Source organism: Phyllobates terribilis, unplaced genomic scaffold, assembly GCF_046119375.1.
Source record: "Phyllobates terribilis strain yellow unplaced genomic scaffold, ASM4611937v1 Scaffold_8__6_contigs__length_399053987, whole genome shotgun sequence".
Taxonomy (NCBI): domain Eukaryota; kingdom Metazoa; phylum Chordata; class Amphibia; order Anura; family Dendrobatidae; genus Phyllobates; species Phyllobates terribilis.
The window spans coordinates 99840721-99864881 of record NW_027362768.1 but is presented as its reverse complement, the minus strand read 5'-3'; positions in this window follow the sequence as shown (position 1 = coordinate 99864881).

The following is a 24161-nucleotide window of genomic DNA, read 5'->3' as shown; positions in this document are numbered from 1 at the left end:
CGAGGACCTTGCGTCGCGTCCTGGTGACGTCAGCGTCACTCTCTCTCCTTCCAGGACCTTGCGCAGCGTCCGGACGTAGGGCGGGGCTTCAGGTCTCGCGCGGTTTTAACGTCCACGCCCCTCTTCTTCCCACGTGGCGTCCCGAAGATGGCGCCCGATGGTGGGAAAACGGCTGAAGATGGCGGGAAACGGCTCCGGATGGCTGGAAATGGCTCCGGATGGCGGGAAATCTCTTTTTGAGGTACGTATACAGTCTTTTCAGGCACGCAATACCCGTTTGTGGCGAGTTGGTCACAATCCTGCCGATTACACCAAAGCTGACTCGCCCCCTGGACCATGGGGTACCCGGAACCGGGCTTCTGTACGATGCTGGGGATAGTAGTGGCAACCCGATCCCGTGGCTCAGGGTGGTCAGACCAAATTGCGGCAGTCTATTTATCAGTGTTTTAAATGTCCGACTACGCCACCCGTGGATTGTGGTCAGAGATAACCGCCGCTGCAGGGCAGGCCACCGGGGCTGGTGTTGGTGTGCAGCACAGAGGTAGAATAACTCCCCACGGGAGGAGTGTAGCCCCAGGGTAGTGTAGGTGGATGTTGGGGGTGATAGTTCCATCCGCGACGGTCAGAATGCAGAGTCCGCTTAAACAGTTCAGGGTCTTTATTATAACAGATGGTAATGACTAGAGATGAGCGTTGTTCTACTCGAACTGTTCGCCAATCTCAAATTCGAGCTGTTTTGGGCGGTGTTCGAGCCGGTCGGCGAACACGAACAATTTGAGAAAAATTCGGCTGTTCGAGGTTATGTTCGATAACTGTTCGTGCACCAAAATCATAACTGGATTTTTTCTCAGTAATGATGAAAATTAATGTTAATACGCAGTTTGAGTGTACAGCGGGGCGGGGGGAGGGGCAGGGGATGGATCTCTGCAGGAACAATGAAGATCTCCATTTTTTTTTCTCTTTCCCGCATTTGCAGTGGGGAGGTGCAATCTGTCAGCCTATCAGCAGCGCACACACGGAGCGAAGTGCTTTTTTTCACACAAGCAAGGGCATGTGTGATTGGCAGTGTATGTCACATGTCCTTGCCCTATAAGACCAAGCCATTTTCCCCGTCGCCACCATTTTCTCACTGCTGCAGCTGCGTGTTAGACGGCACCGCTGTTGCTGTGTGCGCTATACCTTGTTAATTTCAAGCCAATTTTCGCACAAATATACAGATAGCTTGGGAGTAGGGAATAGTTGTGATTGCAGTCCTTTTAAGGACTAGGTTACAGCATTTCCTACGACTTTTATCAAGCAGGTCTGTGCTCTTAAATAGATAGATTGTGGGAGTAAAGACTAATTGTAATTGGAGTCCTTTTCAGGACTAGGTTACATCAGTTCCTATCAGTTTTTGCCAGGCAGGTCTGTGCCAGTGCTGTGCAAGTTTTTTTCACAGCATTTGGCTGAATCTAGCAAAGCTAATCCTTTTTGGCCTATTGCAGAGTGTGTTAGTCAGTGGAGTAGCCTATCTGTGTTGCAAGATATACCACCTGTGTATAGAATACCAATTTTTTTACTGCACCTAGTGAAGTAAAATCTTTTGGGCATAGCATCATTCTATTAGTCCATCTATACTGACCTCCATCAGGTTGCAAACTGAATATAATTTTTTTCTGCATCTAGCTCTGAAAAAATATTTGGGCTTCTAGCAGTGTGTGGGACTTGGTCTATTAGTCCATCTATACTGACCTCCATCAGGTTGCAAATTAAAAATAATTTTTTTCTTCATTTAGCTCTGAAAAAATATTTGGGCTTCTAGCAGTGTGTGGGACTTGTTCTATTAGTCCTTCTATACTGACCTCCAGCAGGTTGCAAATTGAATATAATTTTTTTCTGCATCTAGATCTGAAAAAATATTTGGGCTTCTAGCGGTGTGTGGGACTTGGTCTATTAGTCAATCTATACTGACCTCCATCAGGTTGCAAATTAAAAATAATTTTTTTCTGCATCTAGCTCTGAAAAAATATTTGGGCTTCTAGCAGTGTGTGGGACTTGGTCTATTAGTCCATCTATACTGACCTCCATCAGGTTGCAAATTAAAAATAATTTTTTTCTGCATCTAGCTCTGAAAAAATATTTGGGCTTCTAGCAGTGTGTGGGACTTGGTCTATTAGTCCATCTATACTGACCTCCATCAGGTTGCAAATTGAATAAAAAAAATTTCTGCATCTAGCTCTGAAAAAATATTTGGGCTTCTAGCGGTGTGTGGGACTTGGTCTATTAGTCCATCTATACTGACCTCCATCAGGTTGCAAATTAAAAATAATTTTTTTCTGCATCTAGCTCTGAAAAAATATTTGGGCTTCTAGCAGTGTGTGGGACTTGGTCTATTAGTCCATCTATACTGACCTCCATCAGGTTGCAAATTAAAAATAATTTTTTTCTTCATTTAGCTCTGAAAAAATATTTGGGCTTCTAGCAGTGTGTGGGACTTGTTCTATTAGTCCTTCTATACTGACCTCCATCAGGTTGCAAATTGAATATAATTTTTTTCTGCATCTAGCTCTGAAAAAATATTTGGGCTTCTAGCGGTGTGTGGGACTTGGTCTATTAGTCCATCTATACTGACCTCCATCAGGTTGCAAATTAAAAATAATTTTTTTCTGCATCTAGCTCTGAAAAAATATTTGGGCTTCTAGCAGTGTGTGGGACTTGGTCTATTAGTCCATCTATACTGACCTCCATCAGGTTGCAAATTGAATAAAAAAAATTTCTGCATCTAGCTCTGAAAAAATATTTGGGCTTCTAGCGGTGTGTGGGACTTGGTCTATTAGTCCATCTATACTGACCTCCATCAGGTTGCAAATTAAAAATAATTTTTTTCTGCATCTAGCTCTGAAAAAATATTTGGGCTTCTGGCAGTGTGTGGGACTTGGTCTATTAGTCCATCTATACTGACCTCCATCAGGTTGCAAATTAAAAATAATTTTTTTCTGCATCTAGCTCTGAAAAAATATTTGGGCTTCTAGCGGTGTGTGGGACTTGGTCTATTAGTCCATCTATACTGACCTCCATCAGGTTGCAAATTAAAAATAATTTTTTTCTGCATCTAGCTCTGAAAAAATATTTGGGCTTTTAGCAGTGTGTGGGACTTGGTCTATTAGTCCATCTATACTGACCTCCATCAGGTTGCAAATTAAAAATAATTTTTTTCTTCATTTATCTCTGAAAAAATATTTGGGCTTCTAGCAGCGTGTGGGACTTGTTCTATTAGTCCATCTATACTGACCTCCATCAGGTTGCAAATTAAAAATAATTTTTTTCTGCATCTAGCTCTGAAAAAATATTTGGGCTTCTAGCAGTGTGTGGGACTTGGTCTATTAGTCCATCTATACTGACCTCCATCAGGTTGCAAATTAAAAATAATTTTTTTCTTCATTTAGCTCTGAAAAAATATTTGGGCTTCTAGCAGTGTGTGGGACTTGTTCTATTAGTCCTTCTATACTGACCTCCAGCAGGTTGCAAATTGAATATAATTTTTTTCTGCATCTAGCTCTGAAAAAATATTTGGGCTTCTAGCGGTGTGTGGGACTTGGTCTATTAGTCCATCTATACTGACCTCCATCAGGTTGCAAATTAAAAATAATTTTTTTCTGCATCTAGCTCTGAAAAAATATTTGGGCTTCTAGCAGTGTGTGGGACTTGGTCTATTAGTCCATCTATACTGACCTCCATCAGGTTGCAAATTAAAAATAATTTTTTTCTGCATCTAGCTCTGAAAAAATATTTGGGCTTCTAGCAGTGTGTGGGACTTGGTTTATTAGTCCATCTATACTGACCTCCATCAGGTTGCAAATTGAATAAAAAAATTTTCTGCATCTAGCTCTGAAAAAATATTTGGGCTTCTAGCGGTGTGTGGGACTTGGTCTATTAGTCCATCTATACTGACCTCCATCAGGTTGCAAATTAAAAATAATTTTTTTCTGCATCTAACCCAGCCAATAGTTTTGGCCTAATACCACAGTATGGCCACTCAGCTCTGCTCGGTTACCATCCATTGTTTTTTTGTGCAAACAACTCCAGAGTTGTGAATTAGTTAACCACCAAAATGAGTGGAAAAAGGCCTGCTGCTGGTGGAAAGGGGAATAGGCGTGTTGGGAAGGGGAAAAAAGGTTGTGTCAGTGGGGTAGGTGCAGAAGAAAGACCATCTTCCAGCCAAACTAAAATGTCTACTTCTTTTAGCGGACAATGTGATAAGATCCCTTTCTTACGGCCACGCCAATCGCTACAAATTCCAGATGAGGCACAAAAACAGCAGGTGCTTCAACGGATATCAAGTGCTCCTTTAAGTGGGCTCTCCTCCACATCAACTTCAACATCACAAATACTCCAGTCCTCAAAGGAGTCACCCAAATCGCACTTGCTTCCTCACAGCTCCCAAATCTCCAGCTGCCCGTCTGAGTATGAGGTAGAACAGATGGTTGAGTCTGCAGAGCTGTTTACTCATACTATAGCCTGGGAATCAGAGGTCGACTCCAGCGCTTCTGTGAATCCAGACGAGGAAATGATCTGCACTGATGCCCAGAATCTTTATGAGTCGGATCCAGGACCAGACGCAGAAGGTTCTGACCATAATGTAGACCCTCATTCCCAAACTGTAACTCCTGTTGGTGGAGACAATGAGGAAGACGATGATAAGACTCAAATACCTGATTGGAGCGACAACTTTAGTTTTTTGTCAGGGCAGGAACAGGTTGGCTCTGAGGAAGACGGGTGTGATAACGCACAGGGTGATGATGATGAGGTCGGAGATCCCACTTACTGTCAACCCACAGTCAGCCAAGAGATGAGGTCAGCAGAGGAGGTGGAGGAAGATGCTAGTGACGACGAGGTCAGGTTGCGCCTTCCTGGACAGAGACGTAGTACTGGAAGCACGTCAACAACTGCATCCTCAAACACAACTCTGCCTCTCACCACAAGTCGTGGTGGCTCTTCAGGTCGCATGGGTGCTAAGCCTTGCATAGCCTGGGCATTTTTTCAGATCGATAAAGATGACCCAACTCGTGTTATCTGTAACATTTGTCAGCAAAAGCTAAGTAGAGGCCAAAAAATACATAGTTTGAGTACTTCATGCATGAACCGGCACATGGACATGAAGCATAAGTTGCAGTGGGAAGCTCAGTGTGCTGCAATGCGGCCTAGCCGGCCGGGCCAACCACCGTCTGCCATATCTTGTGCATCCGCGGCCTCTTCATCCTCTGTGACTGGGGGGACAGCAGTCACACCTGTTTTGGGGCGCAGACCTGCCACCTCTTTACCCGCAACAGCCAGCGTGATTGGCAGGTCATCATTTTCTTTGGAGGTGGTAACACCAGCTGGTCTTGAGCGCTGTCCGACATCGATAGCACCACCTTTGGATCAAGGCAACCTAACATGTCCGCCTGCATCTTCCTCACAGACCGGCAGTTTGCCGGGGACACCCTTATCAACCCCGTCTAAGCACAATAGCCAGCCCTCGGTCCCTCAGATGTGGACAAGTAAAAGACCATTTCCTCCTAGCCATGAGAAAGCTAAGAGGTTGAATTTCACCATCTGCAAGCTCTTGGCTACAGAAATGCTGCCTTTCCGCCTGGTGGACACAGAGGATTTTCGAGACCTTATGTCCGTCGCAGTGCCCTAGTACCAGATGCCCAGTCGGCACTACTTCTCAAAGAAAGGTGTGCCTGCGCTCCACCAGCATGTCGCACACAACATCACCGCTTCATTGAGAAACTCTGTGTGTGACAGGGTGCATTTCACCACAGACACTTGGACGAGTAGGCATGGACAGGGGCGTTACATGTCGCTGACTGGGCACTGGGTAACTATGGTGACAGCAGGACAAGGGGCTGCTGTCCAAGTCTTGCCGTCCCCACGAGTTGTGCGTCAATCCTCTTTATGTCAAAGTTCCTCCACTGCTTCTGCCTCCTCAACCTCCTCTCGGTCTTCCACCTGCACCCAAAGCCTGTCTGGTCATGCCACAAGCTTTCTAACTGCGCAGAAGGGATCCTGCACACCTCCTTACTATGCTGGCAGTAGGGCTCAAAGTCATCAGGCGGTTTTTACATTGAAATGTCTGGGAAATGTGAGTCACACAGCTGAGGAGTTGTGGTCAGCTCTGGAGAACCAATTTCATGAATGGTTGTCTCCACTGGACCTGAAACCAGGGAAGGCCGTGTGCGACAATGCTGCAAACCTGGGTGCGGCCCTTCGCCGGGGCAATGTCACACACGTGCCTTGTATGGCTCACGTGTTGAACCTGGTTGTCCAGCAATTTTTAGCCCACTATCCCAGACTAGATGGCCTTCTGCAGAGGGCACGGTCGCTGTGTGCTCACTTCCGCCGTTCGCATGCCGCAGCTCAGCGACTTACATCTCTACAGAAGTCGTTGGGCCTGCCACTTCACCGGCTAAAATGCGATGTGCCTACCCGGTGGAATTCAACTCTGCACATGTTGCAGCGACTGTGGCAGCACCGACAAGCCCTGGTGCAATACGTTCTGACGTATAGCCTGGGCCAACGAGATTCAGAGGTGGGGCAAATCACGCTGGAGGAGTGGTCTCAGATCAGGGACCTATGCACCCTTCTGCACAGTTTTGAAATGGCGACGAAGATGTTTAGTGCTGACGATGCCATTATCAGCATGACTATTCCGGTGATTTACATGCTGGAGCACATGTTAAACAGAATTCGGAGTCAGGTGGTGGCACAAGAGGAGGTGGAGGAAGTAGAGGAGGAGGAGTTGTATGCGGAAGGGCTAACATCTGCAAGGTCCAGACGGTCGGCAGCACCAAGGCGGCAGGCATGTGAGGGTGGGGGAGATGATTTTACCAGGGCGCATGGTAGCAGCCAAACTATTGAGGAAGGTGCAGGAGCCCAGGAAGAAGTGGAGGACGAACTGATGGAAGACTCATCAGATGAGGGAGACCTTGATCACATTTCTGTTGTGCGAGGTTGGGGGGAGAGGACAGAGGAAGGAAGCATGATTGTTACCTCGCCACCAACACAACAGGGACTTGGTGCTCCTGGATGCACAACACACATGAGTGCCTTCTTGCTGCACTACCTGCAACATGACCCTCGAATTGTGAGAATTAGAAATAATCCTGACTACTGGGTTGCCACACTGTTAGATCCCCGGTACAAAAGTAAATTTGCAGAAATTATTCCTGCCATAGAAAGGGATGCACGCATGCAGGAGTATCAGCAGAGACTGTTGCAGAATCTTACATGTGCTTTTCCACAAAATACCAGTGGTGCACGTAGTGAATCTCACAGTTCCAACTTGCCAACCGTGGGACCGTCAACTGTTCAGCACTCAAACCGTAACAGAACCACAGTATCTGCTGGTAACATCAATTTTGCGGAATCATTTCACCCCTTTTTTAGCCCATCCTTTGCAAGGCCACAGGAGACAAGTAGTCTGACACATAGTCAACACCTAGAGACGATGGTACAGGAGTATCTCCAAGTAAACATTGAAGCCACGACTGTGTCACTGGACCCTTGCTCTTTTTGGGCTTCCAATCTGGATAAATGGCCGGAGCTAGCCACTTACGCCTTGGAGATCTTGTCATGCCCCGCAGCCAGCGTTCTGTCTGAACGTGTGTTCAGCGCTGCTGGTGGTGTGCTGACAGATAAGCGCACGCGGCTCTCCACTGATAATGTAGACAGACTCACGTTCATAAAGATGAACAAATCATGGATCCGAAATGACTTTTATACCCCTGTGTCATCCTGGGGAGAGTAAAAGCTTGATGATTGGTTAAAATCACCCTACCATACCAACCGTTTTAAGCTTTCAAATTACTAATCATGTTTATCTGTATCTTGACTGGAAAATAATTTGGGCTTTGTAGCAGTGTGCAGCACTGATCCTATTAGGCCATCTATAATAAGCTTCACCAGATTTAAAATTAAAAATAATTTTTAGCTGCATCTAGCCCGGAAAATAATTTTGGGGCTCCGAGATGCGCAAGACACATAAGTGCCTTCTTGCTGCACTACCTGCAGCATCACCCTCATATTGTCAGAATTCGAAGTAATCATGACTACTGGGTTGCCACACTCTTAGATCCCCCAAACTTTTCGATCAACCTTTTCATTTTAATAAAGACCAAAAAAATGGTCATTTTTGAAATTATAAGCATTAGCAGGTTGTTAGAAACTGAAATCAAACAGTTTTCAACTCAAAACTTTATTCTAGGTGATGTTACATTTTCACATAGGACCCCTTGTTCGAAAGGAGCTTCTGAACTCTCTCGTCCATTGAATTTGTCAGGTTTTGGATGGTTTCTGCTTCAATTGTTTTGCATGAGGACAGAATACCCTCCCAGAGCTGTTGCTTAGATGTGAACTGCCTCCCGCCATCATAGACACTCCTTTTAATGATGCTCCAAAGGTTCTGAATGGGGTAGAGGTCAGGGGAGCATGGGGGTCACACCATAAGTTTGTCCCCTTTTATGCCCATATCAGCCAGAGATGCAGATGTTTTATGTGCAGCATGAGATGGTGCATTATCATGCAGAAAAATGATCTTGCTGTGAAATACACGGTTCTTCTTCTTGAACCATGGCAGGAAGTGCTGTTTGAGAAAATCCACATACATTATGGAGTTAATCTTTAGCGCCTTCAGGGATCCTAAAGGGGCCGACAATCTCTCTCCCCATGATTCCAGCCCAAAACATTGCTCCACCTCCTCCTTGTTGGCGGTGTAGCCGTGTTTGCGTGGGGTGTCCATCAACCAGCCATCCTACACTCCATTCATCTGGACCATCGAGCGCTGCACGGCACTCATCCGTGAACAAAACAGTTTTGAAATCAGTCTTCATGTAATGTTTGGCCCACTGGAGCCGTTTCTGCTTGTGTGAAGTGGATAGAGGAGGTCGACAGGATGGCGTATGCACAGCTGCAAACCTCTGAAGGACCCTGCATCTTGTTGTTTGGGGGACGTTGGAGGCACAAGCAGCTTCAAAAACTTGTCTGCTGCTATGACAAGGCTTTTTTGCCGCTGCTCTTTCAACCTGACGTAATTGCCTGTAGGAAAGAGTCCTCAATTTGCCCTTATCAGCACGCACACGTGTGTACTGTGAATCAGCTACATACTTCTTGATTGCCAAGACACTTCATCCTGATCATCGCACAATGTTGATTGTAGTCATGCCTTGACCTAAACACTCCACAATTTGTTGCTTCTCAGCAGCCGACACATCCTTTTTCTTTCCCATTTTGGCAGAAAATGTAGGCTGCTTAATAATGTGAGAGAGCCTTCTTAAGTAGTCTTGCCTTTCATTGGACACACCTGCCAAACTAATTAGCACAGGTGTCTGCAATTGCTTACAGTGATATAAAGAGCCCTGACACACATCACCATCAATGAGTTTAACTGACAAACAAACAAATTCTTCCCTTATCACTCCTAAACACTTTTTGCATAATAATTTGGAACGCGGTGTACATGTGCTTTTCCACAAAACACCAGTGGTTCACGTAGTGAATCTTACAGTTCTAACTTGCCAACCGTGGTCTGTATGGAATTGTTCAATAAAGGGCCCAAAATTAAGATAACATAGATGGGAGAGGTCTCTATGAATAGGAATTCCTAAGTATTTGATACCCTGTGAGGGCCAGGCAAAGGGAAAGTTGGACTGGATGGAATCCTATATGGATTTAGGGAGGGAGACATCGAGGGCCTCAGACTTCGCTGCATTGATTTTAAAATTTTACCATGTAACAAAGTGATCTATTTCAGCCATAACAGCAGGGATGGATATATGTGATTGAGTGATATATACTAGGACATCATCAGCAAATAGAGAGCACTTGTACTCGGTGCCTCCCACCTCAATCCACCTAATATTGGGGTTATGGCGAATTGATGAGAGCAGGTGCTCCGTCACTAGGATGTATAAGAGAGGGGACAGAGGACATCCCTGCCTTGTCCCATTGGTGATTGTGAAAGGTGATGAAAATGTTCTGACGCACCCCCTGGGCCTTGGGACACCCGGAGCCGGACCCTTTTTGGTGGATGCTGGTGGTTGTAGTCTTCGTGGCGGTGATCCGGTTCCGTGGCTCAGGGCGGTCAAACCAGTGGCGGAAGTATTTATGTGGTTTTGATGTTTAAATGTCCGACTACGCCACCCGTGGATTGCGGTCAGAGTGAACCGCCGCTACAGGGCAGACCGCTAAGGCTGGTGTTGTGGGTGCAGCAGAGCGTAGCATAACTCCCCACGGGAGGAGTATAGCCTCAGGGCAGTGTATGCGGAGGATGGGGGTGATGGTGCAGGGCAGCAGCAGTAACGACACGGAGTCAGTGATGCAGTTCAGGGCCTTTACTCACAGTTCTTATTATCCAGACCACGTCTGCAGGTAACGGCTGCCCACGTCGTACTGTGCTCACCAGGTGAGGGGCTCAGACAACTCCCAGATAACTTTGGAGCGCTTCACAGGACCCCCTTTGTGTGTCCTTTGTCTGGCCTTTCTTACCAACACTTCTGTCCGGCTGCCTCGGGCCTCCTCTTGGTAAACTTGGCGCCAGTTTCCCTGACCCTATGTGGTGCCTTCCTAGCAGGTGGAGCAAGGGGCTGCGCCACATAAAATGTCAGAGCCTCCGGTTTCTAGCTGAGGGTCGTTTCCTGCCTCCACTAGTTCGGGGACCGGTCTCCCCCTTTGGCCTGACCCCTCCACGCAGGTGGATTCGGGCGTGCGGTGGCGACTCGCCCGTCCGCACCCCTGGGATCCCTTCATTCCTCGTTCCTGGAGCCTTCTCCGCTCCTCTTCCTTCCTTCTCCCTCTTGCAGGCCTGGGCCTCTGTTACTAGGCCCGCCTCCGGAGCAGAGCTCATGCAGAGCCCCTGCTCCCTGCCACTTCTGCTCAGACTTCTCTGCACTGAACTAAGATGGTGCCCACCTTTTATACTCCCTTCTCAATGCACCCAGGAACTGCTTCCTCCCTGCTCCTGCACTGCAGGGTTCCCCTTCCTCAGTGTTCCCTCCCCCCACTCCAGCCAGGAACAGGGACTGTCGTGCCCATCTCAGGGGCATATTGGTCGCCCTGCCCCACGGCAATGTGGTGTAATGCATGCAGGTGTCGGGTCCTGATCCACACTCCATCCTTATCTGAGAGTGAGATATCACACCTCTGGGTGCGGTGCAATACGTCTGTAGCAACCGAGCCCTCGGTGCTACAGTTCCATCTATCTTCAGCCTAGGTGACGTATTGTGATACAGGGCCGTGATTTTGGCTATAAAAGGGTCCCCTAGACCCCTACCCCAAGCTTTTTAAGAGAATCATATATGGCGTGCCAGGAGACTCTATGGAATGCTTTCTCAGCATCCAACGAGAGTATCTACTTACAAATTTTTAACTGCATCTTGCCCAGGAAATACTTTGTGCCTAGTAGCAGTGTCTGCTAGTCAGCGGATTATCCTGGCTGTTAAGCAAGCTACACCACCTGTAGTTTGGACACTTAATTTTTTCAAAGGAAATGCTTCGGGACCACGGGATACTCAGTGAAGAGCATCAGGAGGCACCCCAAGGCATAGGGGCTGGGACTGGCACTAGGATGCCTTGCGGTGGACAGCCGAGCTCGATCCTTATAAAAGCTTTTTAACTGCAGCAGCTTTAGTGGACGCTACTGGAGCTGGAATTACGCGGCTGCTGGCATGAGACTTGCCCTCCAATAGATCCTTGTAAATGGATTTAAAGTGTATTCATTCAAATTAGAGGGACAATTTAAATTAAAAAGCTTAGAGCTGCCTCCACCACAGGGGGGCTCTCTCGACCCACCAGCGGACAGGCACCAGTATTGGGAGAGGGGGGCTGGCCGTCAGGGTTCACCGCGGCTCTGGCACAAACCCGGCGACACGGAGGTGGCACGGGCAGTAGCGGACTGGCCGTCTCGGCTTCTCACTTTTTGGATTTTAGAAGGGCATGACATGCCTATATCTGTGTCTCCCCCTCCTTTTACTCCTCCACCTCTTTTCTTTTCGCATGACTATATGTACTTGTCACTTTTCCATGTGTTAGTTGTGTCTTCTGAGCAGTTTGTCAGCTTTTGGACACCTTTGAAGATGTTTTCTATGTGTTTCTATGTGTTTTTGTTTGCCTGCCATTGGTTTTAACGGGGTTCGAAGGTGTTCGACGAACAGTTCGACGAACAGTTCGGCGAACACACGGGTGTTCGACGAACCGAACCGAACTCGAACACTACGGGGGTGGCTCAACACTAGTAATGACCCAACAACAGTACCGGCTAGAAGGGGGCCTGGATGTCTGAGAACACTTGGGAAGCCCCTCTGGTCAGGGTGAGGGTGTAGGCCTAAGATGCTCTCTAAGCTCTTTCTGACTATTTCCCCCCTTTAGTGGTAAAATAGCCCACGTCCCTGAGCGTGCCATGTATTCTCACCCGTATGGCTTGCAACTTGGGCTCCTTTAACCTCTGGCCTCTCTTGGCTTTGCTGCTCCCTTCTGTTGTGGCGGAGGCTTCGGGCTTTTTAGGCCAAAGGACATGAAATCCCTCGCGGATTGGTTCTCTGCTGCTGTACTTAGAGTCTTTATAGCCTCGGACCCCAATGTCCAGTAGATTATTCTCCCTTTCGGCCAGGACAGGCTCTCGGCGCCGTACGTCCCTGGCTAGCAGTACCTCCACTGCCTCACGACCTCCTCAGCTACAGCTGAACTGTCCCTCCTTCTCTGGGACTAGTCTCACTCCTGAGCTAGGTCGTCCAGTTCTCTCTAACCCTGCCCCCAGTTCCAGCTTTTATTGGGGCAGCCTGCTCCCCCTACTGGCCTGGGACAGGAGGTGCTGTATGCTAATTGTCCCTAACCAGGGAACCTCCCTCCTGCTCTCAGACACAGCCTTTATTATTTGTGGCATCCAGGCCTGGGGTGACACACATGCGCAGAGCATCAGGAGCACTTCTTTTTCTCCCGACCCCGTTGTTCTCTGCAGTGTTCTAATGCACAGACGTTCGGTGTTCCCTTTAAAGTCAATGTTATGGAAAGTTGTGGAGAAGGATGGGCAAGACCGAGATTGCCTGCTGCCATACCTGCTGTTCTCCATTAGGGAAGTTCCCCAGAGCTCTACAGGATTCTTGCCGTTTGAACTGCTATACGGGCGACACCTTCGGGAACTTCTAGACATAGCAAAAGAGACCTAGGAAGCAGAGGTTACACCCTACCGCAGTGTCATCGAGCATGTGGCCCAAATGCAGGATCGAAAGTGTAATGCCAATCGTGAAGGAGAGACTTCTATAAGCACAAGAAACCCAGGTGAGGGTCTACAATCGGACCTCAAGGCTGAGACAATTCAGCCCTGGAGATTGGGTGTTGGTACCCACGGTCGAGAGTAAGTGGCTAAGTGGCAAGGACCAGTGATGGGCGAACCCGAACAGTAGAGTTTGCAGTCCGTCCCGAACACCTACTGTTCGGGCACGGACCCCGAACATGGACTTCCTCAGGAAGTCCATGTTAATGTTTGGGCTCAGGTTTGGGCGTGACAGTGCAGGAAACACTGGCTCTGCTCGGCGGTAATAGCATTACCTTACTATTCATGTCATTTATTAATAACTGATTAAATATATGGAAAAACAATGCCGTGGGGTCCCCCGTAATTTTATTAACCAATAGAGGGAAAGCAGACAGCTGGGGCTGATGTTTTTAGCCTGGGAAGGGGGTAATACCCATAAAGCTTCCCAGGCTACTAATATCAACCCCAGCTATATTCTTTGCCTTTACTGGCTATTAAAATGCGGGACCCACCCAAAAAAATGATGTGGGGTCCCCCTATTTTAACAGCTAGCAAAGGCTATGCAGACAGTTGGGGGCTGATATTAATAGCCTAGAAAGGGACCATGAATATTGGCCCCCTCTGAGGCTAGAAACAGGAGCCCTCAGCCATCCCAAAAATGGTGCATCCATAGAATGTGCCAATTCTGGCACTTAGCCTCGCTCTGCCCACTGCCCTGTAGTGGTGGCAGCGGGGTTATAGGGTTGGGGTTGATGTCAGCTTATAATACCAGCTGACATCAAGCCCAGGTTAGTAATGGAGAGGCGTCTATAAGACACCCCCATTACTAACCCCAGAGTGTAAGTAAAATGTAAAATAAAAACACCCACACCCAGAAGAAAATATTTTATTTGAAATAAAACAGACATCTTTTAATATTCTAAAGTAAATCATACTTACGGTCACGCCCATTCCAGCTGAAGCCCATGATCATCTGTAATAAGAATTAAATAATAAAGCAACCTCATCCTTACCTTTCCGCTGCAGTCCAAATAGCAATGGTGCCATGAATATCCCATGAACAGAGCGAGCACATTTTAAAATGTGCCTGCTGTGTTCAGCAGCTGGCAATATACTGACTCAGTGTATTGCCGGCAAATGAGGTCAGCGCATGCACAGTGAGTATTTTCCCATGCTTGCCAATGAGTTGAACTCAAGAAACAGGTACGGGCCTTTCTGAGTATCGTAAGGTATTATCCGCGATTTATCCCGAATTTAGTCACAATAGCGGCACCCCTAACTGACTTACTTAGAGGTACGAAGACGGCGATGACTTCCCTGTTTAGTGAGTGAAGGTGCCAAAACTCCCGGCTTTGGGCAGAGGGGGGGGGGGATATGTGACAAAGTCACTGGTAGTGTGTCAGAAGGGAGGTATGTGTCTCTGAGACTATTAGCCTCAGTAATGTTAAAACATGCAAGTTCTCCTGCACAAGTCGGTGCAGAGAGCATTAATAGAACCACATTTACAAGGGAATGTTTTCAGTGGATAATGAAGTACAGGGAGAGATGTTATTCACCATCCCTCCCAGCAAGGGGAGTGTCTGGGCTTTCAACAGCCAGCCCTGACATTCAGGTGTGTTAAGTACCTAGGGAAATCTTGCTCCAGGTAGGAGCTAGCATGGGCTGTGCTGAACCTGTTGTTATGATCTGCAACCACTACTAAGGAAATATAGGGGAAAGCTGTCCCTACAGTAAGACTAAGCTGAATACCTACGATGTAGTGGGCTGCCTGTTCCTAGTGAACAGACCCGCCTTTGTCCTCGGCTAGTCTGAACGAAGACCTATAGCATAAGGGGAGGGGTCCCTAAAAGAACTAAGGACTGGGACAAAAATGGGACACCTCCTAAACAGAGAAGTTGTTGCTGAACACAAAAAGACAAACTGACAAAAAGGTACTAGAGGTCCCAGAAGGACCAAGCAAACTGACAGAGAAAGGCACCGAAGCACCTGGCTAGAGAAACAGACAAACACTGAAGTCCAGCACAGCCAAAAGGGCGAGGCTGGAATATAAAGGCAGATGGTCACGTGACCGCAAAACACAAGATAGAAAAAAAACAAACAGGAGGGTTCTAACACTTGTGGGTGGCTAATTGTGAGTGGCCAGACCTTGGCCGAGATACGGACTGTGCTGCAAGTTTTGTATTTTATTTGGTCTCTTTAGCCGAATTGGCTGTGTTTTCTTCATGGACTCCAGGGTAGTTTATGACTGCTAAATAAACTAACCTGAAAATTTAAAGAGAGAGTATCCCGTGTTTTACCTCCACATACAGCCCAGCTTGTCGCTATACTACAAGGCAGATGTATGCATGTATATGTGTGCCTATTTTTGTGCATATATACATATATATATATATATATATATATATATATATATATATATATGTACGTATAGTGGTGGGAAAAAGTGTTTGCCCCCTTCATGATTTCTTATTCTTTTGCATGTTTGTCACACTTAAATGTTTCAGTTCACAAAAGAAATTTAAGTATAAGACAATAATAACACAAGTAAACAAAAATGCAGTTTTTAAATGAAGGTCTTCATTATTAAGGTAAACAGAAATCCAAACCTACAGGGCACTGTGTGAAAAAGTGATTGCCCCCTCCCCCTTAAAACATAAATTAACTGTGGCTTATCACATCTTTGGGAAACTAAGTTCAATTTCCTTAGCCGCACACAGGTCTGATTATAGTCACACTTGTTCTCAATCAAGAAATCACTTAAAGGGGTTTTCCCACGAACAAAGTGCCTGACAAAGTGAAGTAATGATATTATGAAATAAATAATATTAGTTATATAGTGATAATAATGATATTTGAACAATAAACAAATAATCATATTTGGTGTTACCACACCACTTAGAATCTGATCTACCAAAACATAAAATATTTAACCAGTACAGAAAGAGCAGTAAAGCAAGAGAAAATCAAAAAGTCCTATTTCACAAAAATGCAATAAGAAGTAATCAATGTAAATAATAACCAATAGGAACAAGCAGTGGACACCGTGTTCCCATGCCGATATACCCAAATCTGGTTATTATACCAAATAGCTACCGCACCGTTGAGGCATCTGCCTTACATGCTCCCTCACCTAATCATTCTGTACATCGATGAAGGTCCGCAGTGACCAAAACATCTGCCTTTTGTACTTTATATTTTTTCCCATTAAATTGATATCAAATATATTTACTGAGTCACTTGAGTGCCAAGTTATTATTTACATAGATACCGGTTTGAACCCTTTTTGAGTATCTTTTCTCTCCAGGAGTGCGGTAGTATTTTTACTTAATAAAAAGTGATCAAAAAACATTCCATGTACCCCAAAATGGTATCAATAATATTGTCAGCTTCAAGTATAAAAACAAGCCCTCACACAGCTCCATTGACGGAAAAATAAAAAAATTTCCCGATCTCAAAAAATGGTGACAAGCAATAGCATAGCATTTTTTTTACAAGTATCTGAATTTTTGTCACCACTAAAATAAAAAGAGACGTTGGTATCGCCATAATTATACTGAACTGAAGAATCATGTTGCAGGTAATTTTTACTGCACAATGAAAGCTATAGAAAACCAAAAAACAATGACAATATTTTTTAGCCTTTTCACCTCACTTTGAAAATTTTAAAATGAATAAAAATGATAAATGAATAGTGTCATTCAAAATTACAATTCATCCCACAAAAAACAATCACTTATATGGCTACGTTGAGCTGATAGAAAATTAATGGATAAGAAATAAAGAAAGCACAAAAAAAAGAAAATTGGTGTGAAGATATTAAAGTGTTCATTTGTTTCATAGTTAAAAAGGTTCTCCAAAAAATAATGCAAAATAGTGACTGTCACATATTTCAGGCTGCAACCAGTCCAGATACACATGAGGACATGTTGCAGCCTGAAGAAATGCTGCTCGATATGACGCGCCCCCTGGGCCTGTGTTGTGCAGGGGAACCCGGAACCGGGCCTGTTGGGGGTTGTAGTTCTCCGTGGCGGTGACCCGGTCCGTGCCCAGGGCGGTCAAACCAGTGGCAGTCTTAATGTATAGCAAATGTCCGACTACGCCACCCGTGGATTGCGGTCAGTGGGGACCGCCGCTGCGCTGCCGACCGCTGAGGCTGATGTTGTTTGCGCAGCCGAGTATGGGATAACTCCCCACGGGAGAAGTATTGCCTCAGGGCAGCTAATGTAGAAGATGGTGGTGATGGTGTGAGTGTCCCAGTACTGATGGTGCTGGTGCGGCGAGGAATCACAGAGACGTGAGGTGCAGTTCAGGGTCTTTACTGATGGTACAAGGCAGACCCTCCCGGGAGTACTGGCTAGTATAAGGGGCCTGGTCAGTCTGCGAGCAAGCAGGAGTTCCCCTAGCCAGGTGGAGTTGTAGGCCTCCCCGTTTATCTGCACTCTTCCTGGCTACCTTGCTGTCAGCGGTTGCAAGTAGCCCACGTCCCTGAGTATACCGTGTGGTGCTCACCCGTATGGCTGGTGACTTGGGGCCTTCTGTTAGCCTCCGCTCCTTGATGGCGGCGCTGGTCCCTTCTTTGTGACTGAGCCTCCGGGCTTCTATGGCCAGAGGACCTGGAATCCCCTGCCGGCTGGTTTCTGCTGCTGGGTATATATCAGTCCCCACAGCCTTGGACTCCTGTGTCCGGTTTTAGTAACTTCAGCCAGGGCGAGCTATATCTCTGCTCACAGCCCCTGGCCTTCTGCCTCTGCTCCTACAGAGCTCCTGATGTCACTTTCCCTCTCCAGGCTCTGACTGACTTAATCCCGCCCCAGACCCAGTTTATAAGGGCAGATTCCTCCCCTCCCAGGTCTGGGTGGGCAGTGTTGCATTCTTAGGGCTCCTGACCAGAGAAACCTCCCACTTGCTCTCAGACATAATATCTCTATTACTGTGGCAACCAGACCCCTGGGGTGTCACAGATACATATCCAATTCGACTGGAGATATGTAAGCAGGCTTAGACTGGATCATAAAGGAACAGTTGAATGCTCCACTGGGTCCTTGTGCAGGAATTGGCCTCCACCCTCTATATATTACCATTTACCAGTATCTGGTATAATACCGGATTGTGAGTTTTTAATGGCCAATTTGAGCTCCAGTTCAAGGATAAGCTTTTCAAGGGCATCAATTGCATCTGCACTTAAAGATGGAAGATCACAGCTGCTAATATATTTTTGAAAGTGAGGGTAAAAATATGAATGTCGCATTTCAGGATTTGTCTGACCTGTGGAATACAGAGAGGCGTAGTAATCATTAAAGGTAGATGCCATATCCCATGGGAAAGTGACCAGGCTACCAGATGTGGAGCGAATTGTAGCGTTGGTAACGCACCCCCAGGGCAATGGGGTACTCGGTGCCCGGGCCTATGGATGCTGGGGGGATATGTCACAGTGGCTGGCCTGGTCCGTGGACCAGGACGGTCAACCAAAAAGGGGATTGTAACTTGGATAGAAAATAAAAATAAAATAAATAGTTCGTGACGCCACCTGTGGTGCCTGGTAAGGATTACCAGCGCTGCTGCAGACCTCCGGGGGTGATGGGATGGCAGCTGGGATGGTTCTGCTCCCCACAGGCGGAGCGGGTCCCCGGGGCAGTGTGGAGATTGGTGGGTGGTGATGCTGGGACATGTAGTGCAGAGGGAGAGATGGCGCAGCAGGAGTAATTGACAGAGACAGGGGATTCGCTTCAATACCTTTACTGGTGCGGATGTCAAGTACGGTCCAGGGTACTCAGTAGGATGAGTGCACTTCAGGACTTCTCCCCAGTGAGCGGGTATAAGGCCTCCTGGTCCGTGTCTGCCTCTCTGTATGCTCCTGGCCAGCCTGCAACTGGGCTAGCTTATGTGTCGTGCTGTTCCTTCACCTGTCGCTCGGTAGTAGGACCTTCTGCTGGCAACCACTATCTCTGGTCGCCGGGGCCTTCGGGGTTCCTGGTCCTGTGATGGCTCTAGCTTCAGGTCTGCCAGGGACTTGTAGTCCTCCTGGAATGCCGGTGATCCCTACTGGGTATAAAGGACCCTGTAGGCGCGGACCCGGTGTCCGGTTTGTATATCGGGGTGAGCCTTATGATGCTCCTCTGCCCCCTAAACTCCTCTCTCTTTTCTCCTCTTGCCGTCGGCCACACTCGGGGCCCTTAGAACTCAGCAGCAGATGTGCTGCATCTTCGCTGCTCTCAGCGTCAGCACGCTCTCAGACTCTCTGACTCTGTCTGACTGACTGACTGACTTCCTGGCTCCACCCTCCATATATATATCCCTAACGGGCTCCCTCTGCTGGTATAAGGTGGAAGGGTGGAGGTGTTTGTATGTAGTGAGGGCCTCTTGTGGAGAAGTCCATCCATGCACCCTGGGTCCTGTGGTACCTGTGAACAGCAGGGTGCCACATTCCCCACTAGTACAATTCAGTACTCCTGGACTGAAGCATTTTGTAGCAGGTTACAACAATAATCATAATGAATAACAGCAATAACAATAATTAAGTTACAGTATGTCCCGTAACCAGGTGTCCATTTCACCGAAGATGGTATAACATGAGTAACATGAGGGACCCGCCTGAAAACCCTCAACGTAGGCCCTGGGCGTGGCTACAGGGAATATGTGATCCAAGTGCTGGACCACATGTTCGGCCACGCCAAACAGGTTTTTGTTCAGTGGTCAGTTAAGGGGCACTTTTGATAAGTGCAACTATTTACAGGACAGTTTTTGGCTGCTCACAGTCCTCAGCCTACAAGTCTTTATACCCTGACGGGTAACTAAATAAACACATATTAATTGCAGTTTATACAATAAATAATAGGCAATACCCAACTGGGTAACTATTTACAATGTAGACACTTTGTGCTTATTCCCTAAACCGGGCAGGGATTTGTTCTTGTGTGCTGCGTGTGGACCTTCGTAGCACTGGGGTGTCACTAGTGTCTGTGCATGCACTCTCTGTTAATCTAGCAGGTGTACGTGCTGGTAGATTATAGAACTGCCTTAATCTCTCTATGGGACTGGCAAGTACACTGTCCACTGGGCCTGCAGGCTCTGCTTCAAAAGGTGATCCTCTTCTGACTGGGGACTCTTCCTGTTCTTGAGCAGGTTCCTCTAGGGCGCTCACAGGTTCTTCTTGTGGTTGATAGAAGTGTATTATGGGTATAATAACTGCTCCATCAAGTTGAGGCCAGTCTGCAGGGAAATCTCCTAGAACTGTGTGAAGCACGTCTTCCTTGGGTTCTTCCGGTGCTTTAAGAGGTACTTCTTCTTCCGTTGTCTTCAGTAGACCTGGGCATACTTTCAGATGGTCTCTTGAGACTGTTGCAGTTGTTTTTCCTCCATCTTTGCTAATCAGGCAAGTTTTACTGTTGCCAAACCTGGAGTTCAACACTGTGTAGGGCTCTCTTTCCCACTGGTCATCGAGCTTGTGACTGCTTCTCTTCCGCTTTATCACTAACTCTCCAGGTGCCAAGGGTTCTGCTGGTGCATGTTTATTGTACTGTTCTTCCTGCCTCTCCCTTACTCTGTTCAGACTGTTTTCGACACAGGCCTGTACTCTCCTGTACTGCTCTTGCCGATTTGTATCCCAGTCTTCAGTGGACATATCTGCTTCTGGTTCTACCACTCCGAGTTCCAGGTCCATGGGCAACTTTCTGGGTCTTGCTCTCATGAGGTACGCTAGGGTACAATTTGTAGAACTCACAGGTATGTGATTGTACAGATCTACCAGATCAGGTAGTTTGTCTGGCCACTGATTTCTTTCTTCCAAGGGTAAGGTTTTCAGCAGGTCTATGACAATGTTGTTCATTTTCTCACACAAACCATTGATCTGAGGGTGGTACGGCGTAGTCCGGATCTTTTTGCATCCGTACAGGTGGCAGAATTCTTTAAACAGCTCGGCTTCAAAGGCAGGGCCTTGATCCATCAGCAGTTTGTCTGGGTATCCATGGGGCCTGCAGAAGTATGCCTGGAATGTTCTTGCTGCAGTTTCTGCTGTCAGATCTTTGACAGGGGCTACCACCAGGAACCGGGAATAATGATCCACCATGGTCAGTGCATAGGAGTAGCCTGACCTGCTGGGTGACAGCTTGATGTGATCCAAAGCGACGATCTCCAGGGGCTGGGTTGTCTTGATGGACTGCAAGGGTGCTTTCTGGCTGCCGTAGTCTTTTCTTCTGAGGCTACAGGGCCCACAATTCCGGCACCACCTCTCTATGGAGCTCCGCATTCCAACCCAGTAGAACCGGTCCTTCAGCAGGGTTTCCAGCTTCTTCTAGCCAAAGTGACCTGCTTGATCGTGGTAGGCTTCCAACACCATCTGGATATCCGTCCTGGGTACAACAATCTGCCACACAATTTCATGGGTCTTGGGGTTGACATATCTTCTGCACAGCTTCTCTCTGTAGATGAACAGCCGGCTTCTTTCATTCCACAGGTGTTTAACTTGTGGAGGAGCATCCTTTTCCAGGTGGGAACCTTCCTGGGTGATCAGTCTTTTGATAAGGCTGACAACCGGGTCACTGTCCTGGGTCTCCTTTCAACTGTGGTGGGGTAGAGGATTCAGCGTCCTTCCCTGACGTCTTCTGGTGACGTGTTGCTCATGGACCACTCTGCTTCGGTGGAAAGCAGGTAATTCAACTTCCTCTAAATCATCCACTTCATCCTCGGTGTCTGACTGGTGAGGAATCCTTGACAGCGCATCAGCATTGGTGTTCTTGTGACCTGCCCGGTACATGATGATGAACTGATAATTTGACAGTCTGGCCACCCAACGCTGTTCCATGGCTCCCAACCTGGCTATCTCCAGGTGAGTCAAGGGATTGTTGTCAGTAAAAGCTGTAAACTTAGTTGAGGCTAGGTAATGCTTGAACCTTTCAGTGATAGCCCAGACCAAGGCCAGGAACTCCAGCTTGAAGGAACTGTAGTTCTCCGGGTTCCTCTTGGTAGGGCGTAGCTTCCTGCTGGCATAAGCAATTACCTTCTCTCTTCCATTTTGCTTCTGGGACAACACAGCTCCCAGTTCCTCGTTGCTGGCGTCGGTGTACAGCAGGAAATGCTGGCTGTAGTCAGGGTAAGCCAGGATTTCTTCACCAGTCAGGATTTCCTTCATTTCTGCAAAGGATTCAGCCTATTCTTTGCCCCACTGGAATGAGGGACTCTTTCCTCTTTTGGACTGTCCTACCAGGAGGTCTTGTAGAGGTGCTACCTTTTTGGTATTGTCCTTTATGAACCTCCTGTAGTACCCGACCAGTCCCAGGAATTTCCGAACCTCTTTGATGCTTCTCGGTTCAGGCCACTTCTGGATGGCAGTCACCTTCTCCGGGTCTGGTGCTACTCCCTCCGAGCTGACTACATGCCCCAGGTACTGAACCTTCTGCTTGAGAAAGTGGCATTTAGAAGGCTTTAGTTTCATCCCATACCGGGACAATGCTTCAAATACCTCCACCAGGTGCTTCAGATGGTCCTCATATGTCCTCGAGTACACGATAACGTCATCCAGGTACAGCAGCACTGTCTTGAAGTTCCGGTGTCCCAAGCAACACTCCATCAGCCTCTGGAACGTTCCAGGTGCATTGCAGAGTCCAAATGGCATACTGTTGAATTCGCACAGTCCCATCAGGGTGGTGAAGGCCGTCTTCTCCCGGTCTTCCTCAGCAACAGAGACTTGCCAGTACCCGCTAGTGAGATCCAGTGTAGAGAAGTAATTGGCAGATTTTAGTGCAGCCAGGGATTCCTCTATACGGGGCAAAGGGTATGCATCTTTATGTGTTATGCGATTAATCTGTCTATAATCTACACACATCCTCATGCTACCATCCTTTTTCCTGACCAGGACCAGGGGAGCTGCCCAAGGGCTACAGCTATCATTTAATACCCCTGCCTTTTTCATGTCACGCAACATTTCCTTGGTTTGCTGATAATGTGCTGGTGGTATGGGTCGGTAACGCTCCTTAATGGGTGGACGGTTACCGGAGGGTATGTGGTGTTGTAGCCCTTTAACCCTTCCAAAGTCAAGTGGGTGTTTACTAAACATTTGTTCATATTCCTGAACCACTCTGTAAACACCGTGTTTCTGATGGACAGGAGTGGCGTCAGTCCCAAAATGGAGCTGTTGACACCAATCCTCCAGCTGGGCTTCGGAGTCAATGTCCTCTACTGGTGGGGTCAAGGATTCCACTGTGTGAATAGCATCATTATTCACAGTATACAATCTGGCAACAGTGGCGTATCTTGACAATTTAACTTCCTCCTCCCCACAATTTAGGAGACATACAGGTACCCTCCCATTGCGTACATCAACTACCCCTCTAGCAGTTAGGAGTGTAGATCTGTGCTCTGAGCTAATGGGCTCCACTACCGCCCGGTAGTTCTGTCCCTTGAGACCTATTGCTGTCCTACACCAAATCAGCATCGCACTCATTGGGGGAATCACAATGGGTATCGGGTCTGTCATCCGTACATTACCAATCTCACCACCTGTTAGCTGTACCTGTTGCTGGTACAGGAGGGCTCGAATCTCTCTCTAGAGCACCATCCTCTGCTCTGGTTTGGCAGTGTCAGCAATCTGTTGGAGCAAAATCAACACTTCTCCCAAACAGTTACCAACAATATTTGTACCAAGTATCATATACAAGTCTGTAGCACCAGGGTTAGATTCCACTACAATCAGTCCTTGGTCCTTTAGTTCCGCTCTCCCCACCTTTACTGTCACGTCCTTAACCCCTACTAGGTTAAGAGGAAGGCCGCTAGAGGCATACACAGAGAGGTTCGGGGCTGGCGGGTGGAGTTCATCTATGTACCAGTACCTTTTGTAGAGGACATCAGGTATGATGGTTACCTGTGAGCTGGTGTCCAGTAATGCAGGTGTTGCTAT